Raw genomic sequence first — 17500 nt, forward strand, 5'->3', positions numbered from 1 at the left:
ACGAGGCATGAAGCACCCACGGGAGCCGGAGCATGACGATGCAGAGTCTCGGTTCACAGGAGCCTGGGAAGAACATCCCGTACGGAACCCTTTACCCGAAAACATCCGAACCGCACATGCTCGCGACAGTCCTGCCGTTAGAGAATGCACCGTGCACGCGACCGAGTAAGGCCACTCAGAGACATCCATTTCCCAGGTATATGCCCCCTACGCACTTTTGGTGGCGCAACTCGCACGAACAGTCCCACCTCGACCCCGTAAACAAGCTTTTTTGCCTCGAAGAGTTCGTCGGAGACGAAGAAGCAACCTTCAGTGCAAACGTAGCACTCTTTTGTGCAACCGCCCAAACAACGCCCCCTCTACCCTCTGTCGAAACACTCGGCATTGCTGCTCCCTAAGGTGAGCTTCTCCTCATAGGCAATTCCGCTCTTATCCGGTCACGTTTGTGTGCCCGAATTTCGCAAGGCAACCTCCATGGGACATGGAAAAGACTCGAGAAGAGAGCTCGCTCACGGGAGAGAGAAGCCAAGGAGACCACGAGAGTGCTGAGAGTGGGACAGCGCTGAATAGGCGGGAGAAGCCTGCGCGTATAAACGGAGATATATATCCAATTGCAACGAAGGAACGTGCCAAAGATCGAGAACAATGGCAGAAATGCTAGTAACGTGCACTTCGGGACCAACGCATCACCGGAAGACAACCGCCAAACATCGAAAGAGTCGCGATGCTCCGCAACCTACGTGCAAAGCGGTCGCACACCGGGTAAGGGAGTGAGAGCCCCAAACATAGCTGGGCGAGGCGCTCACTCCGCTCTTTAATATCTCGTTAATACCGCCAAGGAAATGGCACAAGCACACACACACAAGCATCCTCGGAAGAGGACAGTTCGAGTGACAGGTCAAATCCAAGAGTTCCGAAGACTACCTCCAGGAACAATCGGGAACAAGACCGATTACAAGTCGTCGAGTCTGTTACTGGGCGAACACGAGATGCGCACAGGAAATCGATCAGCCCTCACAATGGCCCAAGGCCAGAGATCGGACTGCTACGATTTACCCCAACAATCATCGTGCCACTCTTCGCAGAGAGGTGATAGACGCCAACGAGCCCGCGCATAGCAATCGAGGTGTAAAAAGGGCGTTGAAGGCAGGAAGCCTGGACGAAAGAGGCTACGAGGTCACCTCGAAGCGGTCTAAGAATCGGGCGCACTTGGGGCGACTACCAGTGCCAACCCCTTATCCCGCGGTGCGTCCGACACACAGAAATTTCCAAGGCGGCCAAGGAGCCTCCCCGCATAGCAATCGGGGTGTGAGGTTACGGATGCAGCATTGATAGCAATCGAGGTGTGAGGCGAAGGATGCAGAAGTGAGAGCCGAGGGATGTAGCAGAGATAGCAATCGGGGTGTGTGATGCAGAAGAGATAGCAATCGAGGTGTGCGGTGGGAAGGGCCCAGCAGCCAGAATGCATGAAGCGACGGATGAAGCAGTGATGACAACCGGGCTGTGAGGAGAGGAGGGATGCAGCCAAGAAAGCAATCAGGGCTCGAGGCAAGGGATGCATCAAGGATAGCAATCATGTTGTGAGGCGAGATTCCAAAGGCTAAACGTGAGAGGCTGCAGGGTCGACTCAGAGAGGTCTATGCATGTGAGAGGCTGAAAGCAAGGTCGACTCGGAGCGGTCTATGCATCGGGCGCGCTTGGGGCGACTACCAGTGCCAACCCCTTATCCCGCGACGCGTCCGACAAAGAGAACGTTCCAAGGCGGCAGAGGAGGTTACCAGCCGAAGGATGCAGTAGCAATAACAGGTATAGTTCCGCGGCGGCCGAGAAGACTCACCGCATAGGAATCGGGATGCGAGGCGAGGGATGCGGCGGGAAGGCCCCGACGGCTAAACGGAAGAGGCTGCAGGGCCGCCTCGGAATGGTCCAAGCATCGGATGCGATTGGGACGACTACCAGTGCCAACCCCTTATCCCGCGATGCGTCCGATACACAGATAGTTCCAAGGCGGCCGAGGAGCCTCACCGCATATCAATCGGGGTGCGAGGCGAGGGATGGGGCGGGAAGGCCCCAACGGCTAGACGGAAGAGGCTTCAGGGCCACCTCGGAATGGTCCAAGCATCGGACGCGCTTGGGGCGACTGCCAGTGCCAACCCCTTATCCCGCGATGCGTCCGATACACAGATGGTTCCAAGGCGGCCGAGGAGCCTCACCGCATAGCAATCGGGGGTGCGAGGCGAGGGATGGGGCGGGAAGGCCCCAACGGCTAGACGGAAGAGGCTTCAGGGCCGCCTAGGAATGGTCCAAGCATCGGACACGCTTGGGGCGACTACCAGTGACAGCCCCCTATCCCGCGATGCGTCCGATACGAAGATGGTTCCAAGGCGGCCGAGGAGCCTCACCGCATAGCAATCGGGGTGCGAGGTGGGGGATGCGGCGAGATGGCCCCAACGGCTAGACGGAAGAGGCCACAGGGCCGCGTCGGAATAGTCCAAGCATCGGACGCGCTTGGGGCGACTACCAGTGACAACCCCTTATCCCGCGATGCGTCCGATACGAAGATAGTTCCAAGGCGGCCGAGGAGCCTCACCGCATAGCAATCGGGGTGCGAGGTGGGGGATGCGGCGAGATGGCCCCAACGGCTAGACGGAAGAGGCTGCAGGGCCGCCTCGGAATAGTCCAAGCATCGGACGCGCTTGGGGCCACTACCAGTGACAACCCCTTATCCCGCGATGCGTCCGATACGAAGATAGTTCCAAGGCGGCCGAAGAGCCTCACCGCATAGCAATCGGGGTGCGAGGTGGGGGATGCGGCGAGATGGCCCCAACGGCTAGACGGAAGAGGCCACAGGGCCGCCTCGGAATAGTCCAAGCATCGGACGCGCTTGGGGCGACTACCAGTGACAACCCCTTATCCCGCGATGCGTCCGATACGAAGATAGTTCCCAGGCGGCCGAGGAGCCTCACCGCATAGCAATCGGGGTGCGAGGCGAGGGATGCGGCGAGATGGCCCCAAAGGCTAGACGGAAGAGGCTGCAGGGCTGCCTCGGAATAGTCCAAGCATCGGACGCGCTTGGGGCGACTACCACTGCCAACCCCTTATCCCGCGATGCGTCCGATACACAGATAGTTCCGAGGCGGCCGAGGAGGTGGGGGATGCAGCGAGATGGCCCCAACGGCTAGACGGAAGAGGCTGCAGGGCCGCCTCGGAATAGTCCAAGCATCGGACGCGCTTGGGGCGACTACCAGTGACAACCCCTTATCCCGCGATGCGTCCGATACACAGATAGTTCCGAGGCGGCCAAGGAGCCTCACCGCATAGCAATCGTGGTGCGAGGTGGGGGATGCGGCGAGATGGCCCCAACGGCTAGACGGAAGAGGCTGCAGGGCCGCCTCGGAATGGTCCAAGCATCGGATGCGCTTGGGGCGACTACCACTGCCAACCCCTTATCCCGCGATGCGTCCGATACACAGATAGTTCCAAGGCGGCCGAGGAGCCTCACAGCATAGCAATCAGGGTGCGAGGCGAGGGATGCGGCGAGAAAGCCCCAACGGCTAGAGGGAAGAGGCTTCAGGTCCGCCTCGGAATGGTCCAAGCATCGGACGCGCTTGGGGCGACTACCAGTGACAACCCCTTATCCCGCGACGCGTCCGATACACAGATAGTTCCAAGGCGGCCGAGGAGCCTCACCGCATAGCAATCGGGGTGCGAGGCGAGGGATGCGGCGAGAAGGACCCAACGGCTACACGGAAGAGGCTTCGGGGCCGCCTCGGAATGGTCCAAGCATCGGACGCGCTTGGGGCGACTACCAGTGACAACCCCTTATCCCGCGACGCGTCCGATACACAGATAGTTCCAAGGCGGCCGAGGAGCCTCACCGCATAGCAATCGGGGTGCGAGGCGAGGGATGCGGCGAGAACGACCCAACGGCTACACGGAAGAGGCTTCGGGGCCGCCTCGGAATGGTCCAAGCATCGGACGCGCTTGGGGCGACTACCAGTGACAACCCCTTATCCCGCGACGCGTCCGATACACAGATAGTTCCAAGGCGGCCGAGGAGCCTCACCGCATAGCAATCGGGGTGCGAGGCGAGGGATGCGGCGAGAAGGACCCAACGGCTAGACGGAAGAGGCTTCGGGTCCGCCTCGGAATGGTCCAAGCATCGGACGCGCTTGGGGCGACTACCAGTGACAACCCCTTATCCCGCGACGCGTCCGATACACAGATAGTTCCAAGGCGGCCGAGGAGCCTCACCGCATAGCAATCGGGGTGCGAGGCGAGGGATGCGGCGAGAAGGACCCAACGGCTAGACGGAAGAGGCTTCGGGTCCGCCTCGGAATGGTCCAAGCATCGGACGCGCTTGGGGCGACTACCAGTGACAACCCCTTATCCCGCGACGCGTCCGATACACAGATAGTTCCAAGGCGGCCGAGGAGCCTCACCGCATAGCAATCGGGGTGCGAGGCGAGGGATGCGGCGAGAAGGACCCAACGGCTAGACGGAAGAGGCTTCGGGTCCGCCTCGGAATGGTCCAAGCATCGGACGCGCTTGGGGCGACTACCAGTGACAACCCCTTATCCCGCGACGCGTCCGATACACAGATAGTTCCGAGGCGGCCGAGGAGCCTCACCGCATAGCAATCGGGGTGCGAGGCGAAGGATGCGGCGAGAAGGACCCAACGGCTAGACGGAAGAGGCTTCGGGTCCGCCTCGGAATGGTCCAAGCATCGGACGCGCTTGGGGCGACTACCAGTGACAACCCCTTATCCCGCGACGCGTCCGATACACAGATAGTTCCAAGGCGGCCGAGGAGCCTCACCGCATAGCAATCGGGGTGCGAGGCGAGGGATGCGGCGAGAAGGACCCAACGGCTAGACGGAAGAGGCTTCAGGGCCGCCTCGGAATGGTCCAAGCATCGAACGCGCTTGGGGCGACTACCAGTGACAACCCCTTATCCCGCGACGCGTCCGATACACAGATAGTTCCGAGGCGGCCGAGGAGCCTCACCGCATAGCAATCGGGGTGCGAGGCGAGGGATGCGGCGAGAAGGACCCAACGGCTAGACGGAAGAGGCTTCAGGGCCGCCTCGGAATGGTCCAAGCATCGGACGCGCTTGGGGCGACTACCAGTGACAACCCCTTATCCCGCGACGCGTCCGATACACAGATAGTTCCGAGGCGGCCGAGGAGCCTCACCGCATAGCAATCGGGGTGCGAGGCGAGGGATGCGGCGAGAAGGACCCAACGGCTAGATGGAAGAGGCTTCAGGGCCGCCTCGGAATGGTCCAAGCATCGGACGCGCTTGGGGCGACTACCAATGACAACCCCTTATCCCGCGACGCGTCCGATACACAGATAGTTCCGAGGCGGCCGAGGAGCCTCACCGCATAGCAATCGGGGTGCGAGGCGAGGGATGCGGCGAGAAGGACCCAACGGCTAGACGGAAGAGGCTTCAGGGCCGCCTCGGAATGGTCCAAGCATCGGACGCGCTTGGGGCGACTACCAGTGACAACCCCTTATCCCGCGACGCGTCCGATACACAGATAGTTCCGAGGCGGCCGAGGAGCCTCACCGCATAGCAATCGGGGTGCGAGGCGAGGGATGCGGCGAGAAGGACCCAACGGCTAGACGGAAGAGGCTTCAGGGCCGCCTCGGAATGGTCCAAGCATCGGACGCGCTTGGGGCGACTACCGTTGCCAACCCCTTATCCCGCGATGCGTCTGATACACAGATAGTTCCGAGGCGGCCGAGGAGCCTCACCGCATAGCAATCGGGTTGCGAGGCAGATTATTGGGAAGGGAACCCCCTGGGATGCGGCTCAAGCAGTGCCCAAAGGGACTGGAATGCGGAATCACATCGAGAGACCCAAATGCTATACGAGGGCTCAAATCGAATTATCGATTTGGCCACGACATGGACGCATCGGAACGACTACCTTTGCCGAACCACTCGCAATTGCATCCATACCGAAACCAATAGACATTTCCGTTAGAGCCCTCGCATAGCATTCGGGAATCTCGCATGCCCCTCTAAATCGACCAATGCTGGCGCTCAATGAAAATCCGAGCGCTACCACCGTTCGAGCGCCAGCATTGGTCGAGTTAGAGGGGCACGGGGGAGAATGCTCCAGTCAACACCTCCCCTATATAAGTTATTTGTCCGATTCTCGCACAACCGTAGTCTGCCTCGTCGAATCAAACAACGGTCCCAGATTCCGACTTCCGTTCCGTAGAGACCCAAAAGCTAGATGGAGGCTCGCAAGAAAGAGAGTCGGCGCATAGCAATCGGGTTTCTCGAACGTTTAGGGACCGAGCTCACTTGCGGATAGGGCAAAATCCGCCAAGCAACCCAAAAGCTAGACGGGGGCTCGAATCGAATCGCCTAGGCGGCCACAACAACGACGTGTTGGATCGACTACCAGTGCCAAACCATTCAGCAAGACTAGTCTGTGTCGAGGCCGGATAGAGATTCTCAGAGAGCGCCCGCATAGCATTTAGGAGACCTGCCGCGTCCCTCACACTCGACAAATGGTGGTGCACGTTTATAAATCCGAGCGATCCCAACCCTTTCAAGCACCAACATCGGTCGAGATAGAGGGGCACGGAGGGGGCTGCGTGAGACAACACAGTCCCCTATATAAGTTATTTGTCCGATTCTCACACATCCGAAGAATGGTCATCAAATCGGACAACAGCCCAAACTTCCGACTTCCGTCCCAGAAAGCCCAAGAGCTATCTAAAACGTTCATGGCCGGAACTCGATCGCGGCTATACCAGTCCGCCAAGCAACCCAAAAGCTAGACTGGAGCTCTAGTCGAATCACCTCTGTGGCCATTGCAAGGACGTGTTGGAGCGACTACCATTGCCGAACCATTCCGCAGGTCGAGTCCATACCAAGGCCGCATAGAGATTCACGATGAGCTCCTGCATAGCAATCAGGAGACTTGCCGTGTCCATCACAATCGATAAATCCTGGTGCAAGATTTTTGCATCCGAGCGCTCCAACCAGTCGAGCACCAGCATCAATCGACATAAACGGGCACGGGGGGAGGATGCTCGAGAACACTACCTCCCCTATATAAGTTATTTGTCCGATTCTCAAGCAGCCGAAGTCTGGTCATCGAATCGGGTCAAAGACCACAACTTCCGACTTTACCCACAATGCAAGTCATCGAATCGAACATCGGCCCCCGAGTCGGACTCCATGCGTATGTCAGGTCATCGGACCCAAATTCCGCCTTCCTGCGCATGGCGGGCCATCAATATCAACTCGGTCATCGGACCCAAACTCCGCCTTTTTGCGTATGGCACGCCTTCAAATCGGTCATCGGACCCAAATTCCGCCTTCCTGTGCATGGCGGGCCATCAACATCAACTCGGTCATCGGACCCAAATTCCGCCTTTCTGCGCATGGCACGCCATCAACTCGGTCATCGGACCCAAATTCCGCCTTCCTGCGCATGGCAGGTCATCGGACACAAATTCAGACCTCGCCAATATGCCTACGTATCGAATCGGTCATCGGACCCAACTTCCGACTTCATCCATACTGTAGGGTCTTTGAGGTTGGCGCGGTGCGCTCAACCCAGGGAGTCGACCCATCGAAGCATACACCTCCCCTATATAAGCTATTTGTCCGATTCCCACACCTGTGTAGTTTGCACCTCTGACCAGGACATCGACCCCAACTTCCGAACTCGACTGCAACGACGGCACCAGCGCCTTGGTGCGCACCTTGCGACGCACAGTCCCAACATTCGCCTTCCTGCACATGGCAGGTCATCGGACCCAAATTCCGACCTCGCGAGTATGCCTACATATCGAATCGGTCATCGGACCCAACTTCCGACTTCATCCATACCGTAGGGTCTTTGAGGTTGGCGCGGTGCGCTCAACCCGGGGAGTCGACCCAACGAAGCATACACCTCCCCTATATAAGCTATTTGTCCGATTCCCACACCTGTGTAGTTTGCACCTCCGATCAAGACATCGACCCCAACTTCCGAACTCGCCTCCAACGACCGAACCAGCGCCTTGGTGCGCACCTTGCAACGCACAGTGCCAACATTCGCCTTCCTGCACGTGGCAGGTCATCGGACCCAAATTCCGACCTCGCGAGTATGCCTACATATCGAATCGGTCATCGGACCCAACTTCCGACTTCATCCATACCGTAGGGTCTTTGAGGTTGGCGCGGTGCGCTCAACCCGGGGAGTCGACCCAACGAAGCATACACCTCCCCTATATAAGCTATTTGTCCGATTCCCACACCTGTGTAGCTTGCACCTCCGATCAGGACATCGACCCCAACTTCCGAACTCGACTAAAAAGACCGCACCAGCGCCTTGGTGTGCACCTTGCAACGCACAGTGTCAACATTCGCCTTCCTGCACATGGCAGGTCATCGGACCCAAATTCCGACCTCATGAGCATACCTACTAATCGAATCGGTCATCGGACCCAACTTCCGACTTCATCCATACCGTAGGGTCTTTGAGGTTGGCGCGGTGCGCTCAACCTGGGGAGTCGACCCATCGAAGCATACACCTCCCCTATATAAGCTATTTGTCCGATTCCGACACCTGTGTAGTTTGCACCTCCGCTCAGGACATCGACCCCAACTTCCGAACTCGCCTGCAACGACCGAACCAGCGCCTTGGTGCGCACCAAAAGTGCGCACTTTTGGAGGGCACTTTTGTGCGCTCCAAAGGTGCGCACTTTTGGAGGGCACTTTTCTGCGCTCCAAAGGTGCGCACTTTTGGAGGGCACTTTTTGGAGGGCACTTTTCTGCGCTCCAAAGGTGCGCACTTTTGGAGGGCACTTTTTGGAGGGCACTTTTCTGCGCTCCAAAGGTGCGCACTTTTGGAGGGCACTTTTTGGAGGGCACTTTTCTGCGCTCCAAAGGTGCGCACTTTTGGAGGGCACTTTTTGGAGGGCACTTTTCTGCGCTCCAAAGGTGCGCACTTTTGGAGGGCACTTTTTGGAGGGCACTTTTCTGCGCTCCAAAGGTGCGCACTTTTGGAGGGCACTTTTTGGAGGGCACTTTTCTGCGCTCCAAAGGTGCGCACTTTTGGAGGGCACTTTTTGGAGGGCACTTTTCTGCGCTCCAAAGGTGCGCACTTTTGGAGGGCACTTTTTGGAGGGCACTTTTCTGCGCTCCAAAGGTGCGCACTTTTGGAGGGCACTTTTTGGAGGGCACTTTTCTGCGCTCCAAAGGTGCGCACTTTTGGAGGGCACTTTTTGGAGGGCACTTTTCTGCGCTCCAAAGGTGCGCACTTTTGGAGGGCACTTTTTGGAGGGCACTTTTCTGCGCTCCAAAGGTGCGCACTTTTGGAGGGCACTTTTGTGCACTCCAAAGGTGCGCACTTTTGGAGGGCACTTTTCCTGTGCTCCAAAGGTGCACACCTAGGTGAGCACCTTCGACCACACCTTGTAGCACACCAAACTCTGACTTTCGACTTCATCCGCAATGCAGGGTCTTTGAGGTTGGCGCAATGCGCACAACCAGGGGAGTCGACCCATCAAACCCAACACCTCCCCTATATAAGCTATTTGTCTGATTCTCATACATGCGTAGCCTGCAGGAGCAATTAGGACATCGACCCCAACTTTCGGCTTCTAAACGAAAACAAGGTCTTTGAGGTTGGTGTAATGCGAACAACTAGGGGAGTCAACCCATCAAACCCAACACCTCCCCTATATAAGCTATTTGTCTGATTCTCATACATGTGTAGTCTACAGGAGCAATTAGGACATCGACCCCAACTTTTGACTTCTTAACGAAAACAAGGTCTTTGAGGTTGACGTAATGCGCACAACCAGGGGAGTCGACCCATCAAACCCAACACCTCCCCTATATAAGCTATTTGTCCGATTCTCATACATGTGTAGCCTGCAGGAGCCATTAGGACATTGACCCCAACTTTTGACTTCTTAACGAAAACAAGGTCTTTGAGGTTGGCGTAATGCGCACAACCAAGGGAGTTGACCCATCAAACCCAACACCTCCCCTATATAAGCTATTTGTCTGATTCTCATACATGTGTAGCCTGCAACAACGATTAGGACATCCACCCCAACTTCTGAATTCGTCTGCGTTGACCGCACCAAAGGTGCACGCCTTGGTGCTCACCAAAATCCGACTTCCGACTTCTTCTGCTATGCGGGGTCTTTGAGGTTGGCGCAGTGCGCACAACCAGGGGAGTCAACCCACCGAATGCAACACCTCCCCTATATAAGCTATTTGTCTGATTCTCATACATGCGTAGACTGCAGCAATGATTAGGACATCCACCCCAACTTTTGACTTCTTAAACAAGACAGGGTCTTTGAAGTTGGTGCAGTGCACACAACCAGGGGAGTCGACCCATCAAACGCAACACCTCCCCTATATAAAGCTATTTGTCCGATTCTCATACGTGTAGTCTGCAGCAGCGATTAGGACATCGACCCCAACTTCCGAATTCGTTTGCATTGACCGCACCAAAGGTGCACGCCTTGGTGTGCACCCTGGAGTGCACTTTGGTGCTCACCTCGGTGCACACTTTGGTGTGCACCTCGGTGTGCACCAAAGGTGCGCACCTTGGAGCGCACCAAAGGTGTACACTTTGGAGCGCACCACATAGGGTCTTTGAGAGGTTGGCGCAGTGCGCACACCAAGGTGGGTGTTGAGGTGCGTGCCGAGGTGGGTGGGTGCTAGGGTGCGCTCCATGGTGGGTGCCAGGGTGGGTGCGTGCTAGGGTGGATTCCAAAGAGGGTCATAGGGTGGGTGCCAAGGTGGGTTGGTGATATAGTGGGTTCAAAGGTGGGTACTAGGGTGGGTTCCAAGGTGGGTCACAAGTTGGGTGCCAGGATGCGTGGGTGTTAGGTTGGGTGCCAAGGTGGGCTCCTGCGTGGGTGGGTGCTAGGGTGGGTTTCAAGGTGGACGCGAGGGCGGGTGCCAAGGTGGGTAACAAGTTGGGTGTTAGGATGGGTGAGTGCTAGAGTGGGTGCCAAGGTGGGTGGGTGCTAAGGTGGATGCCAAGGTGGTTCACAGGGTGGGTGGGTTCTAGGGTGAGTTCCAAGGTGGGTCACAGGTTCAGTGCTAGGGTGGGTGTCAAGGCGGGTGTCGAGGTGCCTGGGTGCTAGGGTGTGGATGCCAATGTGGGTCATAGGGTGGGTACTAGGGTGGGCTGCAATGTGGGTGCCAAGGTGGGTAACATGCTCGGTGGGTTCTAAATTGGGTGCCAGGGTGGGTGTGCACCCACCTTGCCCGAGGTGGGTGCCAAGGTGCCAGTGTGGGTGGGTGCTAAGGTGGATGCCAAGGTGGGTGAGAAGGTGGGTGATAGGTTGAGTGGTAGGATGGGTGGGTGCCAAGATGGGTCACAGGGTGGGTGCAAGGGTGGGTAGGTGCTAGGGTTGGTGTCAGGGTGGGTGGGTGCTAGGTTGGGTTCCAAGGTGGGTGCGAGGGTGAGTGTCAAGGTGGGTCACAGGTTAGGTGCTAGGATGGGTGAGTGCTAGGGTGCAAAGGTGCCAGGGTGGGTGCTAGGATGGGTCGATGCTAGGGTGAGTGGCAAGGTGGGTCCACAAGTGTCAAGGTGGGTGCCGAGGTGGGTGCCAAGTCGGCGACTGCTATGGTGGATGCCAAGGTGGGTCACGGGGTGGGTGCCAAGTTGCTAGGTTGGGTTCCAAGGTGGGTGCCAACGTGGGTGCTAGGGTGCGTGGGTTAAAGGGTGTGTCACAACGTGGGTGCCAGGATGGGTGCGCACCCACACTGGCCAAGACGGGTGCGGGTGCAAGGTTGGGTTCCAAGCCCGGTCACAGGCTGGGTGCTAGGATGGGTGGGTGCCAAGGTGGGCACCAGGGTGGGTGCACCCACCCTGGCCAAGGTGGGTCACGGGGTGGGTCCTAGGGTGGGTAACGGGGTGGGTACTAAGGTGCGTGCCAAGGTGGGTCATAGGGTGGGTGCCAAGGTGGGCACCAGGGTGGGTGTGCACCAACCCTAGCCAGGGTAGGTCACGGGGTGGTTGTCGGGGTGGGCGTCAAGGAGCCAAGGTGGGTGGCAAGTAGCCAAGTTGCGTGCCAAGGTGGGTGTCGGGGTGGGTGCCAAGGATCCAAGGTGGGTGCCAAGGAACCAAGGTGGGTGTCTGGGTGGGTGCCGAGGTGGGAGCCAGGGTGGGTCCCAAGGTGAGTGCAAAGGTGGGTGCCAGGGTCAAGGTGAGTGCCAATGTGGGTTCCAAGGTGCCAGGGTCAGGGTGAGTGCCAATGTGGGTTCAAAGGTGCTAAGTTGGGTGCGAGGTTGGGTGCGAGGGTGGGTGGGTGCCAAGGTGTGCTAGGTGGAAGCCCGGGTGGGTCGGCATCCCATGGGTGTCGAGTTGGGTGCCTGATGGGTGCTTCTTGTCAAGTTTTAGTCGTCGGGACTCATTTCGAGCCTTAGAGGTCGTTTCTTGTCCGGTTGCCCTGTCTTCGACCTGGGAACCCAATTTTGGTCCTCGGGTCCCATTTTTTTTTGTCTCGCATCCCACTTTTGGCCTGTGGCCTTTTCGGGGTCGATTCTCGTTTTGGGCATCAGAGCATGTTTCTTCTCCTAAAACCCAATATTTGTTTATTAAGTCTCGGAACACATTTTTGTTCTCGTGGACCCATCATGGGTCTTGGAACGCATTTGTGGTCCTTGGGTCCCATTTTGCATCCCGAAACTTGTGTTTTGGTGCTTGATCCCTATTTTGGGTGCCCACCTTGCACCAAGTGCGCACCCGGGGCAAACCGAGCGCCTTGGTGCACCGGGGCAAGATCGAGCGTGCACCCGAGGCGCCCCGAACATGCACCAAGGTGCACTCGGCCCACATGTGAGCGCAGGTCGTTGCGCCCGAGGTGGTGTGTGGGCACCGCGTTGCAGACGGGACACTGCACGCACACGACGCCCCCTCCAGGTGCACGCACGTAGGCCGGGCCGGGTGCACACCCGACGCCCTAGCAAGGTGCGCGCACCCGGGCAGGGCTCACACTTGGCGAACGGGGCGCACTTCGCGAGGGAGGGTGTGCACCTCGACGGGGGTGGGTGGCCGGGGTGGATTCGCACGTGGGTCGCGGTTTGCTAAGTACACACTGCGACAAGCTCATAACGGGTGCGATCATACCAGCGTTAGTGCACCGGATCCCATCAGAACTCCGCAGTTAAGCGCGCTTGGGCCGGAGTAGTACTGGGATGGGTGACCTCCCGGGAAGTCCCGGTGTTGCACCCTTTTTTAGTTTTTCGCCGGGCGTCGCAATGCTATTTGAATAAACCTTTTGCCCGTTTGCGTTCTCGTCGGGGCCGGGCCGGGCCGGGGTGCGCTGCCCGCACTACCGCGCGCGCGGGGGCGACACCGAGCGCGCACCCGAGGCGCCCCGAGCACACAGGCCACGGTGCAACCCGGGCGTTGTGCGCGCACCCCGGTGCGCCCGAGGTGCTGCGCGCGCACCCAGGTGAAATCGGTGTGCACCTCGGCCAGTGCGCGCTCGGTCGAGTCGCGCACGTTGGCCAAGGTGCACGGTGATGTTTCTTACTCTAAGGTTCCGCACCAGACGCCCGGGACAGGTGAGCGAAGCTGGGCGGGGCCGGGTGCGCGGCCGGGGCAGGTGCACGCAGCTGGAGAGAGCTTTGGAGCACACTTCGGAGCGCACCAATGATGCGCTCCATTCAAAAGTTTCCTGAAAAGGCAAAAAAAGTTGAGATTATAGAATTTCCCACTTGAGAGATTGTAAAAAAAAAAAATTTAAAATGAAGGAAACGCGGGTGCCAAGGTGTGCGCAGCCCAGCCAAGGTGTGCGCACCAAGGCGCCCACCCTGGCGAAGGTGCACGCAAGGTGCGCACCCGAGGCAAACCGGACAATTAACCCAACTTTCGACTTCGCGCGCACCTTGGAGCGCACTTCGGAGCGCTCCTTGGTGCGCACCAATCTTGGGCACCTCGGAGTGCACCATGGCGCCCACCAAGGTGCGCACCCGGGGCAAACCGAGCTCCGACTTCGTGCGCACCTTGGAGCGCACGAAAGGTGCGCACCATGGCGCCCACCAAGGTGCGCAGCCCAGCCAAGGCGTGCGCATCAAGGTGCGCACCCTGGCGAAGGTGCGCACCCGGGGCAAACCGAGCTCCGACTTCGTGCGCACCTTGGAGCGCACAAAAGGTGCGCAACCCAGCCAAGGTGTGCGCACCCCGGTCAAACCGAGCTCCGAATCGTGCGCACCAGAGGTGCACGCCATCGTGCGCACCTTGGAGCACACTTCGGAGCCCTCCTTGGTGCGCGCCGATGTTGCGCACCTCGGAGCGCACCCGGGGAAAACAATGCAATTAACCCGACTTTCGACTTCGTGGGCACCTCGGAGCGCTCTCGGGTTCGCACCTCGGAGCACACCGAGGTGCGCACCTTTGATGCGCTGCCTTCACCAATTTCCAGAAAAGGCAAGAAAACATTGAGAAGGTGTGCGCACCGAGGTGCCCACCCTGGCGAAGGTGCACGCGAGGTGCGCACCCGGGGCAAACCGGGCTCCGACTTCGTGCACGCCGCACCTTGGAGCACACTTCGGAGCGCTCCTTGGTGCGCACCAGGGCGCGCAACCCAGCCGAGGTGCCCACCCCGGCGAAGGTGCACGCGAGGTGCGCACCCGGGGCAAACCGGGCTCCGACTTCGTGCACGCCATGGTGCCCACCGCGGCGAAGGTGCACGCGAGGTGCGCACCCGGGGCAAACCGGGCTCCGACTTCGTGCACGCCGCACCTTGGAGCACACTTCGGAGCGCTCCTTGGTGCGCACCATGGTGCCCACCAGGGCGCGCAACCCCGCCGAAGGTGCACGCGAGGTGCGCACCCGGGGCAAACCGGGCTCCGACTTCGTGCACGCCGCACCTTGGAGCACACTTCGGAGCGCTCCTTGGTGCGCACCATGGTGCCCACCAGGGCGCGCAACCCCGCCGAAGGTGCACGCGAGGTGCGCACCCGGGGCAAACCGGGCTCCGACTTCGTGCACGCCATGGTGCGCACCGCGGCGAAGGTGCGCACCCGGGGCAAACCGGGCTCCGACTTCGTGCACGCCGCACCTTGGAGCACACTTCGGAGCGCTCCTTGGTGCGCACCAGGGCGCGCAACCCAGCCGAGGTGCCCACCCCGGCGAAGGTGCACGCGAGGTGCGTACCCGGGGCAAACCGGGCTCCGACTTCGTGCACGCCGCACCTTGGAGCACACTTCGGAGCGCTCCTTGGTGCGCACCATGGTGCCCACCAGGCCGCGCAACCCAGCCAAGGTGTGCGCACCAAGGTGCACGCGAGGTGCGCACCCGGGGCAAACCGGGGTCCGACTTCGTGCACGCCGCACCTTGGAGCACACATCGGGGCGCTCCCGGGTTCGCACCGGCGTTGCGCACCGTGGTGGGCACCTCGGAGCACACCAAGGTGGGCAGCGAGGTGCGCACCTTTGATGCGATGCCTTCACTAATTTCCATAAAAGGCAAAAAAAAAACGAGATTTTAAAATTTCCGTTTTGAAAGATAGTGAGAAAAAGGGAATGCTGGTGCCATCTTGAGCCCGCCCTGGTGCGCAGCCCAGCCAAGGTGTGCGCACCAAGGTGCCCACCCTGGCGAAGGTGCGCGCCCGGGCAATTAACCCAACTTCCAACTTCGCGCGCGCCAGGGTGGGAGCGCACCCAACAACCGGGCCTGGGAAGAGCCAATGCGAGAAACCCCACCAAACGCTCTGACAAAAAAAGAGGGGGCGCTCCAGTAACCCCGCTTCGGAGCGCACCCTGGGCAAACCCAGCCAAGGTGCCCACCCCGGCCAAGGTGCAGGCGAGGTGCGCACCCGGGGCAAACCGGGCTCCGACAACGTGCACGCCGCACCTTGGAGCACACTTCGTAGCGCTCCCGGGTGCGCACCTCAGAGCACACCAAGGTGGGCAGCGAGGTGCGCACCTTTGATGCGCTGCCTTCACTAATTTCCAGAAAAGGCAAAAAAAAAAGGAGATTTTAAAATTTCCGTTTTGAAAGATAGTGAAAAAAACGGAACGCGCGTGCCATCTTGAGCCCGCCCTGGTGCGCAGCCCAGGTAAGGTGCCCACCCTGGCAAAGGTGCGCACCCGGGCAATTAACCCTACTTCCGACTTCGTGCGCGCCAGGGTGGCAACCGGGCCTCGGAAGAGCCAATGCGAGAAACCCCACCAAACGCTCCGACAAAAAAAGAGGCGGCGCTCCAATAACCCCGCTTCGGAGCGCAGCCGGGGCAAACCCAGCCAAGGTGCCCACCCCGACGAAGGTGCACGCGAGGTGCGCACCCGGGGCAAACCGGGCTCCGACAACGTGCACGCAGCACCTTGGAGCACACTTCGAAGCACTCCCGGGTGCCCACCGGCGTTGCGCACCGTGGTGGGCAGCGAGGTGCGCACCTTTGATGCGCTGCCTTCACTAATTTCCAGAAAAAGGCAAACAAAAATGAGATTTTAAAATTTCCGTTTTGAAAGATAGTGAAAAAAAAGGAACGCGGGTGCCATCTTGAGCCCGCCCTGGTGCGCAGCCCAGGCAAGGCATGCGCACCAAGGTGCCCACCCGAGGTGCACACGCGGGGCAAACCGGGCTCCGACTTCGTGCAGGCCGCACCTTGGAGCACACTTCGGAGCGCTCCTTGGTGCGCACCATGGTGCCCACCAGGGCGCGCAACCCAGCCAAGGTCTGCACACCAAGGTGCCCACCCCGGCGAAGGTGCACGCGAGGTGCGCACCCGGGGCAAACCGGGCTCCGACTTCGTGCACGCCATGGTGCCCACCGCGGCGAAGGTGCACGCGAGGTGCGCACCCGAGGCAAACCGGGCTCCGACTTCGTGCACGCCGCACCTTGGAGCACACTTCGGAGCGCTCCTTGGTGCGCACCATGGTGCCCACCAGGGCGCGCAACCCAGCCAAGGTGTGCGCACCAAGGTGCACGCGAGGTGCGCACCCGGGGCAAACCGGGGTCCGACTTCGTGCACGCCGCACCTTGGAGCACACATCGGAGCACTCCCAGGTTCGCACCAGCGTTGCGCACCTTTGATGCGCTGCCTTCACTAATTTCCAGAAAAGGCAAAAAAAAACGAGATTTTAAAATTTCCGTTCTGAAAGATAGTGAAAAAAACGGAACGCGGGTGCCATCTTGAGCCCTTCCTGGTGCGCAGCCCAGGCAAGTTGTGCGCACCAAGGTGCCCACCCTGGCGGAGGTGCGCGCCCGGGGCAATCCGGGCTCCGACTTCGTGCACTGCATGGTGCCCACCAAGGCGCGCAACCCAGCCAAGGTGCCCACCGCAGCGAAGGTGCACGCGAGGTGCGCACCCGAGGTGCACACCCGGGGCAAACCGGGCTCCGACTTCGTGCACGCCGCACCTTGGAGCACACTTCAGAGCGCTCCTTGGTGCGCACCAGGGCGCGCAACCCAACCAAGGTCTGCACACCAAGGTGCTCACCCCGGCGAAGGTGCACGCGAGGTGCGCACCCGGGGCAAACCGGGCTCGGACTTCGTGCACGCCG

General features: G+C 59.7%; 1 non-coding gene across 1 annotated transcript; it reads left to right on the forward strand.

Moving 5' to 3' along the window:
• Positions 1-13101: 13101 nt before the first annotated feature.
• LOC131864109 (5S ribosomal RNA) lies at positions 13102-13220 on the forward strand. The gene has a single exon (XR_009363000.1). It is a non-coding gene; the product is annotated as a 5S ribosomal RNA (ribosomal RNA).
• The last annotated feature ends 4280 nt before the right edge of the window (positions 13221-17500 follow it).

This window comes from Cryptomeria japonica, unplaced genomic scaffold (genome assembly GCF_030272615.1).
Source record: "Cryptomeria japonica unplaced genomic scaffold, Sugi_1.0 HiC_scaffold_76, whole genome shotgun sequence".
NCBI lineage: Eukaryota > Viridiplantae > Streptophyta > Pinopsida > Cupressales > Cupressaceae > Cryptomeria > Cryptomeria japonica.